Source organism: Medicago truncatula, chromosome 1, assembly GCF_003473485.1.
Source record: "Medicago truncatula cultivar Jemalong A17 chromosome 1, MtrunA17r5.0-ANR, whole genome shotgun sequence".
Taxonomy (NCBI): domain Eukaryota; kingdom Viridiplantae; phylum Streptophyta; class Magnoliopsida; order Fabales; family Fabaceae; genus Medicago; species Medicago truncatula.
In genome coordinates this window covers 22,922,070-22,944,318 of record NC_053042.1, presented here as the reverse complement: position 1 = coordinate 22,944,318, position 22,249 = coordinate 22,922,070, and the positions used below count along the sequence as shown (strand labels likewise).

Here is a 22,249-nt window from a genome sequence, read left to right as displayed (position 1 = left end):
CAGCTATACTATTATGTCTTCAGAAGGAGCATTGTTGTCATTGACCACATCTATCTTGAACCTATTGAATTTACCGGTATATTCGAGCTTAACTCTGTATGGTTTGTTCCATTGGAATGCTGCTGCAACATCTCTACCAGACGTGATAAAATTTTGTTTTTTTGATTGTCCAAACCTTACTCTTTTTTTTCATTTTGGTCTATGAGCCATGCATAAGGATGTTTCTTTAGCTTGTCGAAGTAACGTTCAAAGAATTCATGGCAGACACGAATCTTCGTCTGAAATTGTTCACAGATATATAGATATTTTAGAATATAATCATTAGAAGGAAGTAGAATGTATAAAGGAGTTTATTTCTAAAGATCAAGTTTATTTCCAGCAATATTAACCAATAAATTATTGTTCATTTTAATTTCTATTATGTATAGTCGAACTATAAATAGCAGAACCAGAAATCATCAAATTTGATCTACCAAATCATAATATGTATATGTATTTTGCATAGCAAGATATTAAAGGAATAATGTAGTTAGTCATTTGTGTAAAAAAGTAGTTAGTTATAATCATATACTACACAAAATCAAATGGCAAGATCAATTGTAAATAGAATAGCAGGACAAGTAAGCATAACTAACCCCATTGGCTTGTTGCTCCTGTGGTTGGACTTCGCGAGGGTGAAGGTGAGACCTAATTCTTCGGATGACAGCAGGGTCAAGTGAAAAACCTAGAACAGAGAATTGATGATAGTAAGGCTGATATTTAACACGCAGCGCAAGCTCAATGCCAAGCATTTTGTCTAGATGTCCTGGATATATCTTTGGATCATCTTCACCAAAAAAGAAGAGCACAAAGGCTATAACTCCCATAAACAATATTTAAAATAAAATGAAAACTAAACACTTGAACTAAAGATACCTCTTGCATGATCTTCCTAAGAGCTTGGGTAGTGATACCAATAATTTGAAGACATTTCTTATCCCCAAACACAAATTCAGACTTGTCACCATCGCAAACTACTTGCACAACCACTTTATATCTGATAAAATGGACACATTAAATTAAAAAATATAACAGAAATGTGTCAAACCAGAAACGATCAATTAAACACATGAAAGTTTAGCTAAGCAACCTTTTCAATGGAACTTAAACATCCTCTCCACACAGTAGTACACCTCAGATTTGAGAGAAAACTAAAAAATTGCAGATGCAGAATAAGCTATACTTTGGCATATTTCTTAGCAATTACCATAAGGATGTGTGAACATTCATATCTTAATAAACTTAATGACATCAGAAAACATACCTACCACATTAAGCTATAATTTTCCTTTCCAACTTTTCAATAATAGTATTATAGTAAAGTATAGTGTAGTGTAATATTCAATACACACAAACATCAAATATGCAATAATATTAAGACATTTTGGTAGAAGAATTCGTAACCCTGTGTCAAGTGTAGATCAATACATATTGAAAAGATAAAGGAAAAGCCAAGCACGAGAAACTATTAATGAAGAGTTAAACATCATATATTTATATAGCTAGAATTAAGATATTAGATTAATTAGCAAAGAATTGTGTTTAATATCAATGAATTAAATGCACAAGAATGTTTGGATTGTAGAGTATTGACTTACCCACTCTAGCATAGCACCCTTTTGATTCAAGGTTTTTCCAAACTCAAGGGTTGTCATTCCAGTTATAAGCTCTAATAAGAGAATGCCGAATCCAAACACATCAGTTTTCTCAGATGATTGGCCAGTCGAGAGGTACTTCGGTGCAATGTGTCCAACAGTGCCACGTACAGCAGTGGTGACATGGGAATCAACATGATCAAGGAGCTTTGCAAGGCCAAAATCACCAACTATAGCCTCATAATCATTATCCAGAAGCACATTAGCAGCTTTTACATCTCTGTGTATGTTTTTTGGATCACATTACTCATGAAGATACAGAAGGCCCCGAGCAGCTCCAATTGCTATCCTCTTTCTTGTGTTCCAATCTAAAGCGGGGTTTCCTATTACATCACAAACATGATATGAAAAATCAGGAAAGTGAAGGTAAAAAATCAACTGGCTTTATCACTTCTCTTTACAGTAGCCACAGAGACAAGTAGTAAATAATAACAAATCAACAACCATTATCGGAATACTCAGACCAATTCTAGCCCATCACTTGAATTCTTAGCGATTAGTCAAATTATTTCCAGAAGGTAATGCTTCAAACTTCCAGTAAGATCATTTAAGGGTTTGTTGTTGGGTACAATAGTTAACTTTGTAGAGCACATGATGGTAAATGTCTTAGAGAATCATAATACTAACTGTCTTTAAACCATTAGTAATTTGTGGAATCTTTCACAATGGCACTTTGATAGCATTCACACATTGATGAATCAAGGAATACAACAACCTAAAGTCAATTCCTTTAAGCTAAATTAATCTAATTGATTGAAAGAATTCACATTTCAATAATTATAAGCAAATTTTATAACAGATTTGAATGGTCTAAATACTCGAAAGTTCCTGAAAACCTGCACATAATATATCAGTAAGTAATTCAGCCTGAATCTTAAATTTCTAACAGTTTTCTCAATCTTTCTATTTAAATTTCAAGTATAGGAACATAACAATGCACCAAACCAGTTCACTAATGTTGCTATGCTTCATGCCTGCCCTTTAATATTGACAGGAAATATCTGCAACATAAGGTAATTTTTTAGCAAACTTTATGCCGTCGTTTTACTAAGAGGACACATTTTGCAACTGGCGAATTCGAAGTGCAACTCTTGTTTTCGGAAAAGAAACTATTTAATTTACCAATATGCCGGTTACGGCAAGTGCTGGGACTGCTCCCACAGCCACATCATGAACCTGTTACTCACACAAGGATATCAATTTTACATATATATTAGGAATAATAACTTGAAGTTGTAATGTTCTTAGTTGGGATGTACCTTGAGATAGAATGCAACTGCAGTAAATATACATCCTGCAACCAATCTTGATCCAGATACCTAATTGAAACCAAGAAATAACAATAAGAGTATCATACATGTTTTCATAAAAAGAATAAGAGTATCATACATGAAACGGAGATAAAAAAAAATGAAAATTTGAAGATAAGTTGTTTGTGCTTTGAATTTACCAAAAGTAGGGGCTTCCGGCCTGCTTTATTTATGAGGGCTGCTCCAACACCTGTGATCACAATCTGTAAAAATAAAATCATGATTGAGCTGGATTCGGGGGGAAACACAAATCAGATCTTCCAAGAATTATTGGTTAATTTAAAAATAAGAACCTGAAGGATAGCGTATATTATACTCCCCGTCGCAGAAGGAAATCCTACGACAAAAATACACCAATAAACCAAAACAAAATAAAAATCTGAGTGCTTCATGAAGGTTATCCAAGTTTCAAAACATGCTTTAATTTTGAGCTATAGTTTACATGCAAAAAGTGATATGCAAGAAAGTATGATGGTGCTAAACATGGAATGAAGAGATACAATTACAGAATTAAGTACATGCTAGATAAAAAATACTGCTAGTATAAAAGCAAACACCATTGATTCCCCCTAATTGCTGGCAGACCATAAGCCCTACTCCAATCTACTCATGAAGAAAAATAGGAAGATGAAAATTTTGAATGGAAATCACTTCAGATTTGCTTAATAAATAATAACATGAGAACTGGAAAATAAACTATCATATTCAACCACTACTTTATTTTCCACCTCTCAACCTAGTAGTCCACCACACACATTCTTCAAGATAATGAACTACTATCTAGAGTGAGTGAGCGCAAATATCTTCTTTGAAATAAATCCAGCACCTTTGGTTTTTCATCAAATAAGAAAAGCAACAAATTGCCTATATCATTGCCAGAATTTTGTTTGCAAAGGTTAGAGGAGTTGGTTAAGCTGTTAAATTTATTATAAGTGACAGTATGTCTGATTAATCTATTGATCAATAGAACTTGTAGTATTGCAAAATAACACATTAAAAAGATCTCAAAAATAGTATTTGATTAGCAAAACCATGTGTCAGTAGGATTCAAGAATAGGACAACATGTAGTGTAATAAACTTCACTGTAATACCACTCCAATAAGCAATTCAAGTAGCACCACTCCAAAACCATACACATCGCTTCGAGCAGTCAAATGCCTTATTCATATTGACAAATAAGTTACATAACAGATATGATCACAACTGATCAATGATAACAGACACACATGTTAAAGCTTACATACATTCTTATTTTTAAACATCGGCAGAAGTCACCGGAAGATAAAGCTTACCTACATCAACTCAATTTCAAGCCGGTCATGACGAATGAAAGGAAGGCGACATTGAGGATGATCATCACCGGAAGTTTACGGCGGCTAGCGAATCCTGTTTCAGAGATTCGAGTTCAACGACTGATTGAGCATCAGATTGCAAGAAATATTTGATTCAAAGATTTCAAATTCAATGAAGAAGATGGAGAGAAAGATTGAGGGTGATTCACTTCCTTGCACGTTTTTGTCTCTCTTCCTTGCAACGCTGCTGAACCAATTTATAACAACCCTTCTAATGGTCAGAACCCAAATCGTTATTCTGTCTTGCCGCTTGTTCGCCATCTTGCAAAGCCATCTCACCGCGTCGCCATTATGCAGCCCACTGTTGGAACAAAATGTGTTTCACAATGAACCTTAATGAGTTTTGATGATAACAAGGTATTAAAAATTGTCAATTGGTTATTGCTAATAATTGTTCAAGTGTACAGGACCAAAAGCTAGTCAAATAATTTCAATAGGTCTTGGAAGAACAATGGAGAGCAAATGAATTCGAAGCATCTGAAGAAAACTGCGTCTGAAGCTAAAGTGCTTCTGAAGCTGGAGTGCTTCTGAAGTGATGACGTCATCAGAAGTAGAAGGTCATCAGAAGCAAGGTTTTCATCAGAAGCGAAATCATCACCAGAAGCTACAATTGATCCGTAAATTTAAACTGGAGATTCAAAGTAGCTGTTTAACATTTCAACCTTGTCTAAGAATAACGAAGAATTGAAAGGGAGACATCAACGGTCATGTGGAGAAAACTAAGTACTTTTCCTTCGTTAACAGAGTTGACAAAGTACAAGTGTACAACCACTACCTCCACTACTCTGTTTTTGTCCACGCTACAAGACAAGAAAAACAGCCATGCCTGCAGAAATGTTCCTTCAAGATGGGAATGAATTTGAAGCTAATTCTTCAAAGGACTACACCCAAATCAGGCAAAGGATTATTGGTGGATGATCAAAGGAACTCAACGACTCTTTAGACATGCTAATCATCTCAACGTCTCTTTCACGCCTCTATATAAAGGAGTGAAGACTTGAAGAATGTAGATAGAGATATATAAGTTAAAAAGCGCCAAAACTCTATCAATTTGATTCTACAAAGCACACTGAATTTCTGCACTGATTTGATATATCTTAGAAATTCAAAAGTCTAGAGTCTGTATCGTATTGTATTGTGAACACCACTGATTGTATATCAAGTGTTCAAGTCAAACTTATTTCATTGTATTTTTTGTTTGATCAGAAGACTCTTGCCTGCATGCTTGAGCATTAGAAGACTCTTGCTTAGTGCTTGAGCATTGGAAGACTCTTGCCTGTGTGCTTGAGCATTTTGAGAAGTCTCATACTTAGAGAGTATTGAGCATTTGTAATCTTTGTGATTATAGTGAAATCTCCTTGGAAGTGCAAGGGGGACTGGACTACTTCCGTGTTGTGGAAGGAACCAGGATAACTGCTTGTGTCTTATTCTTCTTTTCTCTGCTTTGATCTTTTCCGCTGCATATCTGATTCTGATCATTACATCAGAAGCATTTCCAAACTGCTTCTGAAGTACTATCAGAAGAAGTATTTTTTGAGAGAAAAAAAAACACAATTCAACCCCCCCTTCTTGTGTTTTTCTCACCTTCAATTGGTATCAGAGCTTGCTCTGTTATCATAGCACTTAACCGTGTGACAGATCAAGATCCAAGAAAAACATGTCTGATGGAGAGGAATCAACTACTTCTATAAAATACAATAGTGTCAAACATGACTATGATACTGCTGAAAGAAAATCAGATTCTGGAAAAGCTCCAAAGTTCAATGGAGATCCAGAAGAGTTTTCATGGTGGAAAATCAATATGTACAGCTATATCATGGGATTGGATGAAGAACTATGGGATATACTTGAAGATGGAGTTGATGATCTGGATTTGGATGAAGAAGGAGCTGCTATTGACAGAAAGATACACTCTCCTGCTCAGAAGAAAACTTACAAAAAGCATCACAAGATCAGAGGGATTATTGTTGCTTCTATTCCTCGTACTGAATACATGAAGATGAGTGATAAATCCACTGCTAAGGCAATGTTTGCATCACTTTGTGCCAACTACGAAGGAAGCAAAAAGGTCAGAGAAGCAAAGGCCCTAATGCTAGTTCATCAGTATGAGCTGTTCAAAATGAAGGATGATGAGAGTATAGAGGAGATGTACTCAAGATTTCAAACTTTAGTATCTGGACTGCAAATACTTAAGAAGAGCTATGTCACTTCTGATCATGTTAGTAAGATTCTGAGAAGCTTGCCTTCTAGATGGAGACCCAAAGTAACTGCTATTGAGGAAGCTAAGGATCTAAACACTTTGAGTGTTGAAGATCTTGTCAGTTCCCTCAAAGTACATGAAATGAGTCTGAATGAGCATGAGTCCTCTAAAAGGAGTAAATCTATTGCTCTACCATCTAAAGGAAAGTCTTCTAAATCTTCCAAAGCTTACAAAGCCAGTGAATCTGAAGAAGAATCACCTGATGGAGATTCTGATGAAGATCATTCTGTGAAGATGGCTATGCTGTCCAACAAGCTTGAGTATCTGGCAAGGAAGCAGAAGAAGTTTTTGAGCAAGAGGGGTGGCTATAAAAACTCCAGGAAAGAAGATCAGAAGGGGTGCTTCAACTGTAAGAAGCCATGTCATTTCATCGCTGATTGCCCTGATCTTCAGAAGGAGAAGTCTAAAAGCAGACCCAAGAAACCAAGCTTCAGCTCTAGCAAATTCAGAAAGCAAATCAAAAAGAGTTTGATGGCAACCTGGGAAGATCTGGACAGTGAATCTGGTTCTGATAAAGAAGAAGCAGATGATGATGCAAAAGCAGCCATGGGGTTAGTGGCAACAGTGTCATCAGAAGCAGTATCAGAAGCTGAATCAGATTCAGAAGATGAAAATGAGGTATATTCCAAGATCCCCAGACAAGAACTTGTTGATTCTCTAAAAGAACTCTTATCACTATTTGAACACAGAACCAATGAGTTGTCTGATTTAAAAGAAAAATATGTTGATTTAATGAAACAACAAAAAACAACTCTATTGGAACTGAAAGCTTCTGAAGAAGAACTCAAAGGGTTTAACTTAATATCAACAACATATGAAGATAGACTCAAGATTCTTTGTCACAAGCTACAAGAAAAGTGTGATAAAGGTTCAGGCAATAAACATGAAATTGCCTTGGATGATTTTATTATGGCTGGCATAGACAGAAGCAAAGTTGCTTCTATGATCTACAGCACATACAAAAACAATGGCAAAGGGATTGGATATTCTGAGGAGAAATCCAAAGAGTACAGTCTCAAGAGCTACTGTGATTGTATCAAGGATGGATTGAAATCCACCTTTGTGCCTGAAGGTACTGATGCTGTAACTGTTGTTGTAACGCCCTAATTATTATTTAATTATTTTTAGTTGATTTAAAGTCATTTATATGATTTTAAATGATTTATGTTGATTTTGTGGTGTGTAGTATTTATTTATATAATTTATTTAATATAAATAGAATAATATGAGTAATGGAATTATTTAGGAGGTTGGGGAATAATTAGAAATTAATAGTAATAAGGGAGGTTTTTATGAAAATAGAGAGGTTATAGTTTTAGGGAGTTAAGGAAAGAAAAGGTCAGAAAACTGTTTAACGTGAAAACAAGTTGGGAAGGAGAAAAGCTAAGGCAAGGAGAGAAGACCAAGAGAGAAGAACTAGAGAATCGATTGCTGTGTTTTCTTTGTCTTCGCAATTCTAAGGTAAGGGTGAGACTATCTCTCAATAATCATAATCTATAATTTCTAAAAATTGACCTAATTGCATAGTTTTGGAAAATAAATTGAGGGTTAGGGTTTGATGATGATTCTGAGGGGAATGGGTATTGATCATGTTAATTCTGTTGTAATGTAATGTTTAGAATGAAAACTTAATCTATACTGTTGTTGTGATCATAAATTGATTGAAATTATGATTGATTGGATGAATTGATGAAGATTTGTATGATGGTGGAATGATCTGTATTTGTTGTTGTTGATGCATGTTTTATGTTCCTTTAGATGTCCAATTGTATAATGAACCTATAAACAATCTTTGGAAACATGTTTGGGCATTGGGAGATCAAAATTGGGAGTTTTGGGGTGAAAAATGGTTTAAACCGTGAAAAATTATGCAGAAACGATGACTGTTCGCTTAAGCGAGCCGGAAGCGAGCTGTAAGCGAACAGCTACTGTAAGTAGTTCGCTTAAGCAAAGACTCGTTCGCTTAAGCGAAGTACCTTTTGACAGCATTTCTTATTTCGCGTTCTTGTGTCTTTCTCACACGTTTCTGTTTTGAATTGGCCTTTGGTGTAAACATCAAAGTTGTAGATAATTTTGTTAGTTATCCAATGGCTTTGGTTTGACTCTAAAATGATTTTTGGTTTAGGAGTTATGATGAAAATACTCCAAGTAGGTCTTAGGAAAATTTTATGAAAATTCAGCAAAACATTTTCCAAGTTAATCCAAAACTTATGGGATAATTCCAAGGCTCAAATTAGAAGTAATATGACTGCAATTAAGGTGTTTAAGAGTATTTTACCCATGTTGTGAGTTGACCCTTGGGGTAGGAATGGAGGTTGATTATAATACTATTGATGTTGAGTGAGTCAGATATAATATGATTTGATGTTGTTAGTAATGAGATATATTTGTATATGCATTATGTGGATTATATAAGATGTTTAAGTTGATATTGATTATCATTTGATATTGTTATATCTTGAGATGTTTATGTGCTGCTTATGTTGCCGTTGTTGAGCTTAGTGAATTTGGAGATGATTGAGTATGAAACCAAGTGAACATATACTATGTTGAATGAACTTTATGCATTAGTTTGATTATGATTAATTGTGTATTTTCTGGAATCGTTGGATCAATTATGATGAATTATTGTTGACTGTGATGTATATTTATATTTAAATAAATTATACATGTTGTTGAATTCTTTTCAAAGGTTGAAGTATTATTAATTGGATTGTCGAGGTGAAGTCATATTTACATATATGCATAGATGAGTAGTGGTTGTCGTTGATGTTGTTGAGTTATATGTAGAGATACACAGGTTGGGTAGTTGCATAAACATCAAAGTGGGAGAGCTTCGGCTCTGGAACGCCTTGTCGTTCAAAGCGGTGGAACACTAGTTGTTCAAAGCGGTGTGGAGCGGTGAGGACTTAGGTCCTGTTGAGAATGCTTTAACCATTCGACAGCGGTGTGGGTCACGGCCCTGAATTATGGTACCACATGCATAGTTGCATTTATTGAGGAGTATTAGGGGGGAGGTCATGTCTTACATGAGTCTTAGCGGTGGTGTCAAGTTGTTGCATGAGTCGTTGTTGTTGGTTTTAATTACCATTTGTTGTTGATGTTGTTAATGATAATATAATTATATATTGATGAATTATTATTATGACAGGGTGTTAGATTTAATTGATGAATTTGATATCTATTATTGATGATATTGATTACGATGTTATGATGACTGTTTATGGTGTTGAATATGAGTTGTTAAATGTTACATGATGATGATTATGAATGTTGTGATGATGATTATGTGATGTTATCTATGAGTCGTTAAATGTACTTGATGATGGTTATGTTAAGTTGATAAGTTGTCCTCTATTCATGAGTTGTTAATAAGGTGCTTGGTGGAGAATGTTAATACGAATTAATGATGTTGTTATGTGTATATGAACTATGAATATGATGTTGTTACGTTGTTTATGTCATTGATTATGAAGTTGTCATGTTGTATATGAATTATGAGTATGATGTTATATGATTATGATTAAGATGTTGATTATGAAGTTAAATGATGCTGTTATGATGATTGTTTATGATATTGAGTTATGACTGTTGATATGATGAGTACATGATATGGTTTAGGAGTCGTTAAAGGAATTATTATTACTAATTGATGGAGTTTAAGTTATTAGATGCATTTGATGAATTATATATTATTATTATTGATTGTGAATCTCACCCCTTCTGCTTGAAAATGTTGTCCTTCGTGTGGGTAACTTGCAGGTATTAAAGTTTAGTAGGAGTGGTGGCTCAAGTGTCTTAGGGCTCTGATACGTAACAGGATGGGAAATTGTTGCTAAGTTTATCATTCCTTTATGTATCAATTTTGGAACATGTTGTTGAAGCTTTTATTGTCGTTAAATTAATTCCGCTGCAAAGTTTTAATTATTACGTTGTTGAAATTTGAAGGATAATTATCTAATTATTCCATTTGTGATTTTTAAGAAAAGAAGTGTAACATTCCGTTTAAGGTGTTTTACTCTGATTAATTTATGAAATTTTTATGTTGGGAAAACGGGGTGTTACAATTGGTATCAGAGCAGGTTGGTCCGTCCGGCCAAGTAGTTGAGTCGTGTCAAGTCGTGTGACAGTTGAAATACTGTCTTATGTTGTCTTGATTGTTGTTGTGTTTTCTGACTAATTGTTATGTTTATTATGTGATCATGTTTGATTGATTGAGGTTTCTATTTGGCTATATATAGTTTAATATATTTAACCAATAATTTAATTCATTTTCTTGGGTGCTTTGAATTTCGAGGACGAAATTCTTTTAAGGGGGGTAGAGTTGTAACGCCCTAATTATTATTTAATTATTTTTAGTTGATTTAAAGTCATTTATATGATTTTAAATGATTTATGTTGATTTTGTGGTGTGTAGTATTTATTTATATAATTTATTTAATATAAATAGAATAATATGAGTAATGGAATTATTTAGGAGGTTGGGGAATAATTAGAAATTAATAGTAATAAGGGAGGTTTTTATGAAAATAGAGAGGTTATAGTTTTAGGGAGTTAAGGAAAGAAAAGGTCAGAAAACTGTTTAACGTGAAAACAAGTTGGGAAGGAGAAAAGCTAAGGCAAGGAGAGAAGACCAAGAGAGAAGAACTAGAGAATCGATTGCTGTGTTTTCTTTGTCTTCGCAATTCTAAGGTAAGGGTGAGACTATCTCTCAATAATCATAATCTATAATTTCTGAAAATTGACCTAATTGCATAGTTTTGGAAAATAAATTGAGGGTTAGGGTTTGATGATGATTCTGAGGGGAATGGGTATTGATCATGTTAATTCTGTTGTAATGTAATGTTTAGAATGAAAACTTAATCTATACTGTTGTTGTGATCATAAATTGATTGAAATTATGATTGATTGGATGAATTGATGAAGATTTGTATGATGGTGGAATGATCTGAATTTGTTGTTGTTGATGCATGTTTTATGTTCCTTTAGATGTCCAATTGTATAATGAACCTATAAACAATCTTTGGAAACATGTTTGGGCATTGGGAGATCAAAATTGGGAGTTTTGGGGTGAAAAATGGTTTAAACCGTGAAAAATTATGCAGAAACGATGACTGTTCGCTTAAGCGAGCCGGAAGCGAGCTGTAAGCGAACAGCTACTGTAAGTAGTTCGCTTAAGCAAAGACTCGTTCGCTTAAGCGAAGTACCTTTTGACAGCATTTCTTATTTCACGTTCTTGTGTCTTTCTCACACGTTTCTGTTTTGAATTGGCCTTTGGTGTAAACATCAAAGTTGTAGATAATTTTGTTAGTTATCCAATGGCTTTGGTTTGACTCTAAAATGATTTTTGGTTTAGGAGTTATGATGAAAATACTCCAAGTAGGTCTTAGGAAAATTTTATGAAAATTCAGCAAAACATTTTCCAAGTTAATCCAAAACTTATGGGATAATTCCAAGGCTCAAATTAGAAGTAATATGACTGCAATTAAGGTGTTTAAGAGTATTTTACCCATGTTGTGAGTTGACCCTTGGGGTAGGAATGGAGGTTGATTATAATACTATTGATGTTGAGTGAGTCAGATATAATATGATTTGATGTTGTTAGTAATGAGATATATTTGTATATGCATTATGTGGATTATATAAGATGTTTAAGTTGATATTGATTATCATTTGATATTGTTATATCTTGAGATGTTTATGTGCTGCTTATGTTGCCGTTGTTGAGCTTAGTGAATTTGGAGATGATTGAGTATGAAACCAAGTGAACATATACTATGTTGAATGAACTTTATGCATTAGTTTGATTATGATTAATTGTGTATTTTCTGGAATCGTTGGATCAATTATGATGAATTATTGTTGACTGTGATGTATATTTATATTTAAATAAATTATACATGTTGTTGAATTCTTTTCAAAGGTTGAAGTATTATTAATTGGATTGTCGAGGTGAAGTCATATTTACATATATGCATAGATGAGTAGTGGTTGTCGTTGATGTTGTTGAGTTATATGTAGAGATACACAGGTTGGGTAGTTGCATAAACATCAAAGTGGGAGAGCTTCGGCTCTGGAACGCCTTGTCGTTCAAAGCGGTGGAACACTAGTTGTTCAAAGCGGTGTGGAGCGGTGAGGACTTAGGTCCTGTTGAGAATGCTTTAACCATTCGACAGCGGTGTGGGTCACGGCCCTGAATTATGGTACCACATGCATAGTTGCATTTATTGAGGAGTATTAGGGGGGAGGTCATGTCTTACATGAGTCTTAGCGGTGGTGTCAAGTTGTTGCATGAGTCGTTGTTGTTGGTTTTAATTACCATTTGTTGTTGATGTTGTTAATGATAATATAATTATATATTGATGAATTATTATTATGACAGGGTGTTAGATTTAATTGATGAATTTGATATCTATTATTGATGATATTGATTACGATGTTATGATGACTGTTTATGGTGTTGAATATGAGTTGTTAAATGTTACATGATGATTATGAATGTTGTGATGATGATTATGTGATGTTATCTATGAGTCGTTAAATGTACTTGATGATGGTTATGTTAAGTTGATAAGTTGTCCTCTATTCATGAGTTGTTAATAAGGTGCTTGGTGGAGAATGTTAATACGAATTAATGATGTTGTTATGTGTATATGAACTATGAATATGATGTTGTTACGTTGTTTATGTCATTGATTATGAAGTTGTCATGTTGTATATGAATTATGAGTATGATGTTATATGATTATGATTAAGATGTTGATTATGAAGTTAAATGATGCTGTTATGATGATTGTTTATGATATTGAGTTATGACTGTTGATATGATGAGTACATGATATGGTTTAGGAGTCGTTAAAAGAATTATTATTACTAATTGATGGAGTTTAAGTTGTTAGATGCATTTGATGAATTATATATTATTTATTGATTGTGAATCTCACCCCTTCTGCTTGAAAATGTTGTCCTTCGTATGGGTAACTTGCAGGTATTAAAGTTTAGTAGGAGTGGTGGCTCAAGTGTCTTAGGGCTCTGATACGTAACAGGATGGGAAATTGTTGCTAAGTTTATCATTCCTTTATGTATCAATTTTGGAACATGTTGTTGAAGCTTTTATTGTCGTTAAATTAATTCCGCTGCAAAGTTTTAATTATTACGTTGTTGAAATTTGAAGGATAATTATCTAATTATTCCATTTGTGATTTTTAAGAAAAGAAGTGTAACATTCCGTTTAAGGTGTTTTACTCTGATTAATTTATGAAATTTTTATGTTGGGAAAACGGGGTGTTACAATTGGTATCAGAGCAGGTTGGTCCGTCCGGCCAAGTAGTTGAGTCATGTCAAGTCGTGTGACAGTTGAAATACTGTCTTATGTTGTCTTGATTGTTGTTGTGTTTTCTGACTAATTGTTATGTTTATTATGTGATCATGTTTGATTGATTGACTTTAATGTGGTTTATATGTATTGTTTGAGGTTTCTATTTGGCTATATATAGTTTAATATATTTAACCAATAATTTAATTCATTTTCTTGGGTGCTTTGAATTTCGAGGACGAAATTCTTTTAAGGGGGGTAGAGTTGTAACGCCCTAATTATTATTTAATTATTTTTAGTTGATTTAAAGTCATTTATATGATTTTAAATGATTTATGTTGATTTTGTGGTGTGTAGTATTTATTTATATAATTTATTTAATATAAATAGAATAATATGAGTAATGGAATTATTTAGGAGGTTGGGGAATAATTAGAAATTAATAGTAATAAGGGAGGTTTTTATGAAAATAGAGAGGTTATAGTTTTAGGGAGTTAAGGAAAGAAAAGGTCAGAAAACTGTTTAACGTGAAAACAAGTTGGGAAGGAGAAAAGCTAAGGCAAGGAGAGAAGACCAAGAGAGAAGAACTAGAGAATCGATTGCTGTGTTTTCTTTGTCTTCGCAATTCTAAGGTAAGGGTGAGACTATCTCTCAATAATCATAATCTATAATTTCTGAAAATTGACCTAATTGCATAGTTTTGGAAAATAAATTGAGGGTTAGGGTTTGATGATGATTCTGAGGGGAATGGGTATTGATCATGTTAATTCTGTTGTAATGTAATGTTTAGAATGAAAACTTAATCTATACTGTTGTTGTGATCATAAATTGATTGAAATTATGATTGATTGGATGAATTGATGAAGATTTGTATGATGGTGGAATGATCTGTATTTGTTGTTGTTGATGCATGTTTTATGTTCCTTTAGATGTCCAATTGTATAATGAACCTATAAACAATCTTTGGAAACATGTTTGGGCATTGGGAGATCAAAATTGGGAGTTTTGGGGTGAAAAATGGTTTAAACCGTGAAAAATTATGCAGAAACGATGACTGTTCGCTTAAGCGAGCCGGAAGCGAGCTGTAAGCGAACAGCTACTGTAAGTAGTTCGCTTAAGCAAAGACTCGTTCGCTTAAGCGAAGTACCTTTTGACAGCATTTCTTATTTCGCGTTCTTGTGTCTTTCTCACACGTTTCTGTTTTGAATTGGCCTTTGGTGTAAACATCAAAGTTGTAGATAATTTTGTTAGTTATCCAATGGCTTTGGTTTGACTCTAAAATGATTTTTGGTTTAGGAGTTATGATGAAAATACTCCAAGTAGGTCTTAGGAAAATTTTATGAAAATTCAGCAAAACATTTTCCAAGTTAATCCAAAACTTATGGGATAATTCCAAGGCTCAAATTAGAAGTAATATGACTGCAATTAAGGTGTTTAAGAGTATTTTACCCATGTTGTGAGTTGACCCTTGGGGTAGGAATGGAGGTTGATTATAATACTATTGATGTTGAGTGAGTCAGATATAATATGATTTGATGTTGTTAGTAATGAGATATATTTGTATATGCATTATGTGGATTATATAAGATGTTTAAGTTGATATTGATTATCATTTGATATTGTTATATCTTGAGATGTTTATGTGCTGCTTATGTTGCCGTTGTTGAGCTTAGTGAATTTGGAGATGATTGAGTATGAAACCAAGTGAACATATACTATGTTGAATGAACTTTATGCATTAGTTTGATTATGATTAATTGTGTATTTTCTGGAATCGTTGGATCAATTATGATGAATTATTGTTGACTGTGATGTATATTTATATTTAAATAAATTATACATGTTGTTGAATTCTTTTCAAAGGTTGAAGTATTATTAATTGGATTGTCGAGGTGAAGTCATATTTACATATATGCATAGATGAGTAGTGGTTGTCGTTGATGTTGTTGAGTTATATGTAGAGATACACAGGTTGGGTAGTTGCATAAACATCAAAGTGGGAGAGCTTCGGCTCTGGAACGCCTTGTCGTTCAAAGCGGTGGAACACTAGTTGTTCAAAGCGGTGTGGAGCGGTGAGGACTTAGGTCCTGTTGAGAATGCTTTAACCATTCGACAGCGGTGTGGGTCACGGCCCTGAATTATGGTACCACATGCATAGTTGCATTTATTGAGGAGTATTAGGGGGGAGGTCATGTCTTACATGAGTCTTAGCGGTGGTGTCAAGTTGTTGCATGAGTCGTTGTTGTTGGTTTTAATTACCATTTGTTGTTGATGTTGTTAATGATAATATAATTATATATTGATGAATTATTATTATGACAGGGTGTTAGATTTAATTGATGAATTTGATATCTATTATTGATGATATTGATTACGATGTTATGATGACTGTTTATGGTGTTGAATATGAGTTGTTAAATGTTACATGATGATTATGAATGTTGTGATGATGATTATGTGATGTTATCTATGAGTCGTTAAATGTACTTGATGATGGTTATGTTAAGTTGATAAGTTGTCCTCTATTCATGAGTTGTTAATAAGGTGCTTGGTGGAGAATGTTAATACGAATTAATGATGTTGTTATGTGTATATGAACTATGAATATGATGTTGTTACGTTGTTTATGTCATTGATTATGAAGTTGTCATGTTGTATATGAATTATGAGTATGATGTTATATGATTATGATTAAGATGTTGATTATGAAGTTAAATGATGCTGTTATGATGATTGTTTATGATATTGAGTTATGACTGTTGATATGATGAGTACATGATATGGTTTAGGAGTCGTTAAAAGAATTATTATTACTAATTGATGGAGTTTAAGTTGTTAGATGCATTTGATGAATTATATATTATTTATTGATTGTGAATCTCACCCCTTCTGCTTGAAAATGTTGTCCTTCGTATGGGTAACTTGCAGGTATTAAAGTTTAGTAGGAGTGGTGGCTCAAGTGTCTTAGGGCTCTGATACGTAACAGGATGGGAAATTGTTGCTAAGTTTATCATTCCTTTATGTATCAATTTTGGAACATGTTGTTGAAGCTTTTATTGTCGTTAAATTAATTCCGCTGCAAAGTTTTAATTATTACGTTGTTGAAATTTGAAGGATAATTATCTAATTATTCCATTTGTGATTTTTAAGAAAAGAAGTGTAACATTCCGTTTAAGGTGTTTTACTCTGATTAATTTATGAAATTTTTATGTTGGGAAAACGGGGTGTTACAATTGGTATCAGAGCAGGTTGGTCCGTCCGGCCAAGTAGTTGAGTCGTGTCAAGTCGTGTGACAGTTGAAATACTGTCTTATGTTGTCTTGATTGTTGTTGTGTTTTCTGACTAATTGTTATGTTTATTATGTGATCATGTTTGATTGATTGACTTTAATGTGGTTTATATGTATTGTTTGAGGTTTCTATTTGGCTATATATAGTTTAATATATTTAACCAATAATTTAATTCATTTTCTTGGGTGCTTTGAATTTCGAGGACGAAATTCTTTTAAGGGGGGTAGAGTTGTAACGCCCTAATTATTATTTAATTATTTTTAGTTGATTTAAAGTCATTTATATGATTTTAAATGATTTATGTTGATTTTGTGGTGTGTAGTATTTATTTATATAATTTATTTAATATAAATAGAATAATATGAGTAATGGAATTATTTAGGAGGTTGGGGAATAATTAGAAATTAATAGTAATAAGGGAGGTTTTTATGAAAATAGAGAGGTTATAGTTTTAGGGAGTTAAGGAAAGAAAAGGTCAGAAAACTGTTTAACGTGAAAACAAGTTGGGAAGGAGAAAAGCTAAGGCAAGGAGAGAAGACCAAGAGAGAAGAACTAGAGAATCGATTGCTGTGTTTTCTTTGTCTTCGCAATTCTAAGGTAAGGGTGAGACTATCTCTCAATAATCATAATCTATAATTTCTGAAAATTGACCTAATTGCATAGTTTTGGAAAATAAATTGAGGGTTAGGGTTTGATGATGATTCTGAGGGGAATGGGTATTGATCATGTTAATTCTGTTGTAATGTAATGTTTAGAATGAAAACTTAATCTATACTGTTGTTGTGATCATAAATTGATTGAAATTATGATTGATTGGATGAATTGATGAAGATTTGTATGATGGTGGAATGATCTGTATTTGTTGTTGTTGATGCATGTTTTATGTTCCTTTAGATGTCCAATTGTATAATGAACCTATAAACAATCTTTGGAAACATGTTTGGGCATTGGGAGATCAAAATTGGGAGTTTTGGGGTGAAAAATGGTTTAAACCGTGAAAAATTATGCAGAAACGATGACTGTTCGCTTAAGCGAGCCGGAAGCGAGCTGTAAGCGAACAGCTACTGTAAGTAGTTCGCTTAAGCAAAGACTCGTTCGCTTAAGCGAAGTACCTTTTGACAGCATTTCTTATTTCGCGTTCTTGTGTCTTTCTCACACGTTTCTGTTTTGAATTGGCCTTTGGTGTAAACATCAAAGTTGTAGATAATTTTGTTAGTTATCCAATGGCTTTGGTTTGACTCTAAAATGATTTTTGGTTTAGGAGTTATGATGAAAATACTCCAAGTAGGTCTTAGGAAAATTTTATGAAAATTCAGCAAAACATTTTCCAAGTTAATCCAAAACTTATGGGATAATTCCAAGGCTCAAATTAGAAGTAATATGACTGCAATTAAGGTGTTTAAGAGTATTTTACCCATGTTGTGAGTTGACCCTTGGGGTAGGAATGGAGGTTGATTATAATACTATTGATGTTGAGTGAGTCAGATATAATATGATTTGATGTTGTTAGTAATGAGATATATTTGTATATGCATTATGTGGATTATATAAGATGTTTAAGTTGATATTGATTATCATTTGATATTGTTATATCTTGAGATGTTTATGTGCTGCTTATGTTGCCGTTGTTGAGCTTAGTGAATTTGGAGATGATTGAGTATGAAACCAAGTGAACATATACTATGTTGAATGAACTTTATGCATTAGTTTGATTATGATTAATTGTGTATTTTCTGGAATCGTTGGATCAATTATGATGAATTATTGTTGACTGTGATGTATATTTATATTTAAATAAATTATACATGTTGTTGAATTCTTTTCAAAGGTTGAAGTATTATTAATTGGATTGTCGAGGTGAAGTCATATTTACATATATGCATAGATGAGTAGTGGTTGTCGTTGATGTTGTTGAGTTATATGTAGAGATACACAGGTTGGGTAGTTGCATAAACATCAAAGTGGGAGAGCTTCGGCTCTGGAACGCCTTGTCGTTCAAAGCGGTGGAACACTAGTTGTTCAAAGCGGTGTGGAGCGGTGAGGACTTAGGTCCTGTTGAGAATGCTTTAACCATTCGACAGCGGTGTGGGTCACGGCCCTGAATTATGGTACCACATGCATAGTTGCATTTATTGAGGAGTATTAGGGGGGAGGTCATGTCTTACATGAGTCTTAGCGGTGGTGTCAAGTTGTTGCATGAGTCGTTGTTGTTGGTTTTAATTACCATTTGTTGTTGATGTTGTTAATGATAATATAATTATATATTGATGAATTATTATTATGACAGGGTGTTAGATTTAATTGATGAATTTGATATCTATTATTGATGATATTGATTACGATGTTATGATGACTGTTTATGGTGTTGAATATGAGTTGTTAAATGTTACATGATGATGATTATGAATGTTGTGATGATGATTATGTGATGTTATCTATGAGTCGTTAAATGTACTTGATGATGGTTATGTTAAGTTGATAAGTTGTCCTCTATTCATGAGTTGTTAATAAGGTGCTTGGTGGAGAATGTTAATACGAATTAATGATGTTGTTATGTGTATATGAACTATGAATATGATGTTGTTACGTTGTTTATGTCATTGATTATGAAGTTGTCATGTTGTATATGAATTATGAGTATGATGTTATATGATTATGATTAAGATGTTGATTATGAAGTTAAATGATGCTGTTATGATGATTGTTTATGATATTGAGTTATGACTGTTGATATGATGAGTACATGATATGGTTTAGGAGTCGTTAAAAGAATTATTATTACTAATTGATGGAGTTTAAGTTGTTAGATGCATTTGATGAATTATATATTATTATTATTGATTGTGAATCTCACCCCTTCTGCTTGAAAATGTTGTCCTTCGTATGGGTAACTTGCAGGTATTAAAGTTTAGTAGGAGTGGTGGCTCAAGTGTCTTAGGGCTCTGATACGTAACAGGATGGGAAATTGTTGCTAAGTTTATCATTCCTTTATGTATCAATTTTGGAACATGTTGTTGAAGCTTTTATTGTCGTTAAATTAATTCCGCTGCAAAGTTTTAATTATTACGTTGTTGAAATTTGAAGGATAATTATCTAATTATTCCATTTGTGATTTTTAAGAAAAGAAGTGTAACATTCCGTTTAAGGTGTTTTACTCTGATTAATTTATGAAATTTTTATGTTGGGAAAACGGGGTGTTACAGTTGTTCAGTCAGAACCTGAAGCTTCTGGTTCTAAGGCTAAGATTATATCAAAGCCAGAAAACCTTAAGTCTAAGGTTATGACAAAACCTGATCCTAAGACTCCAAAGATTAAAATTCTGAAAAGATCAGAACCTGTTCCTCAGATTCTGATTGAACCAGAATCTAAAATCCTAAAGCCAAAGGATCAGAAGAACAAAGCAGTTATTGCTTCTGAGAAAACAATACCCAAAGGTGTTAAACCTAAAGTATTGAATGATCAGAAGCTACTCAGCACTCACTCCAAGGTACAAGGGAGGAAAAGTAAAACCTCCAGAACTAATCCAAAAGGACCCATGAAGATATGGGTACCTAAATCTGAATTGATTAAAACTGCAGGTGTGCCTAAGGGCAAGAGAGAAACAAAGGTCATGGTACCTAGACAGTGGGTGTTCAAGGCACATGACAGGAGAAAAAGCTTTGTTCCTTACCCTTACCATGAAAGATGGAGGAGAAGTGAAGTTTGGTGGCAACCAAACTGGAAAAATCATTGGTACAGGTACTATTGGTAATTCCTCCATCTCAATAAATAATGTGTGGCTTGTAGATGGTCTGAAGCATAACCTATTGAGCATTAGTCAATTTTGTGACAATGGGTATGATGTCATGTTCAGTAAGACCAACTGCACACTAGTCAACAAGGATGACAAATCCATTACATTTAAGGGAAAGAGAGTTGAGAATGTCTATAAGATTAATTTCTCTGATTTGGCTGATCAGAAGGTAGTTTGCCTTCTGTCAATGAATGATAAAAATGGGTATGGCATAGAAGGTTGGGACATGCTAATTGGAGATTAATTTCTAAAATTAGCAAGTTACAACTTGTCAAAGGATTGCCTAACATTGATTATCATTCAGATGCACTTTGTGGTGCATGTCAGAAAGGGAAAATTGTGAAAAGTACTTTCAAATCCAAAGACATTGTATCAACCTCCAGACCCTTAGAATTACTCCATATTGATCTTTTTGGACCAGTTAACACTGCATCCTTATATGGAAGTAAATATGGATTAGTCATTGTTGATGATTACAGCAGATGGACTTGGGTAAAATTCATTAAAAGTAAAGATTATGCATGTGAAGTGTTTAGCAGCTTCTGCACTCAAATACAATCTGAAAAAGAATTGAAAATTTTGAAAGTCAGAAGTGATCATGGTGGAGAATTTGAAAATGAGCCATTTGAATCCTTTTGTGAAAAACATGGGATTCTCCATGAATTTTCTTCTCCTAGAACTCCACAACAAAATGGGGTTGTAGAGAGAAAGAATAGAACTTTACAAGAAATGGCCAGAACCATGATCCATGAAAACAATTTAGCTAAACATTTCTAGGCAGAAGCAGTTAATACTTCATGTTATATTCAAAATAGGATCTATATCAGACCTATGTTGGAGAAAACTGCATATGAACTCTTTAAAGGAAGAAGACCCAATATCTCTTACTTTCATCAGTTTGGATGTACTTGTTACATTCTAAACACTAAAGACTATCTGAAGAAATTTGATGCCAAGGCTCAAAGAGGAATCTTTTTAGGTTACTCTGAAAGGTCAAAGGCGTACAGAGTGTATAATTCAGAAACACATTGTGTTGAAGAATCTATGCACGTTAAATTTGATGATAGAGAGCGTGGGAGTAAAACTCCAGAGCATAGTGAAAGTAATGCAGGTACAACTGATTCTGAAGATGCATCAGAATCTGATCAACCTTCTGATACTGAAAAGAATTCAGAAGCTGAATCAAGTCCAGAAGCTAAACCTAATCTAGAAGCTGAGTCAATATCAGAAGCAG

The 22,249-nt window shown here is 33.6% G+C and overlaps 1 long non-coding RNA gene across 3 annotated transcripts; it reads right to left on the bottom strand.

The window, feature by feature from the left end:
- Positions 1–1,661: 1,661 nt before the first annotated feature.
- Positions 1,662–4,500, bottom strand: LOC120580938 (uncharacterized). Of its 3 annotated transcripts, XR_005646733.1 has the most exons (7): positions 4,298–4,500; positions 3,298–3,341; positions 3,145–3,207; positions 2,954–3,013; positions 2,817–2,870; positions 2,640–2,695; positions 1,662–2,530 (listed from the first exon to the last, which is right to left on the bottom strand). It is a non-coding gene; the product is annotated as an uncharacterized lncRNA (long non-coding RNA). The 3 variants fall into 3 exon arrangements; XR_005646730.1 differs by having other exon boundaries at positions 2,817–3,013; XR_005646731.1 differs by lacking the exons at positions 1,662–2,530; positions 2,640–2,695 and having other exon boundaries at positions 2,711–2,870.
- Positions 4,501–22,249: the final 17,749 nt, after the last annotated feature.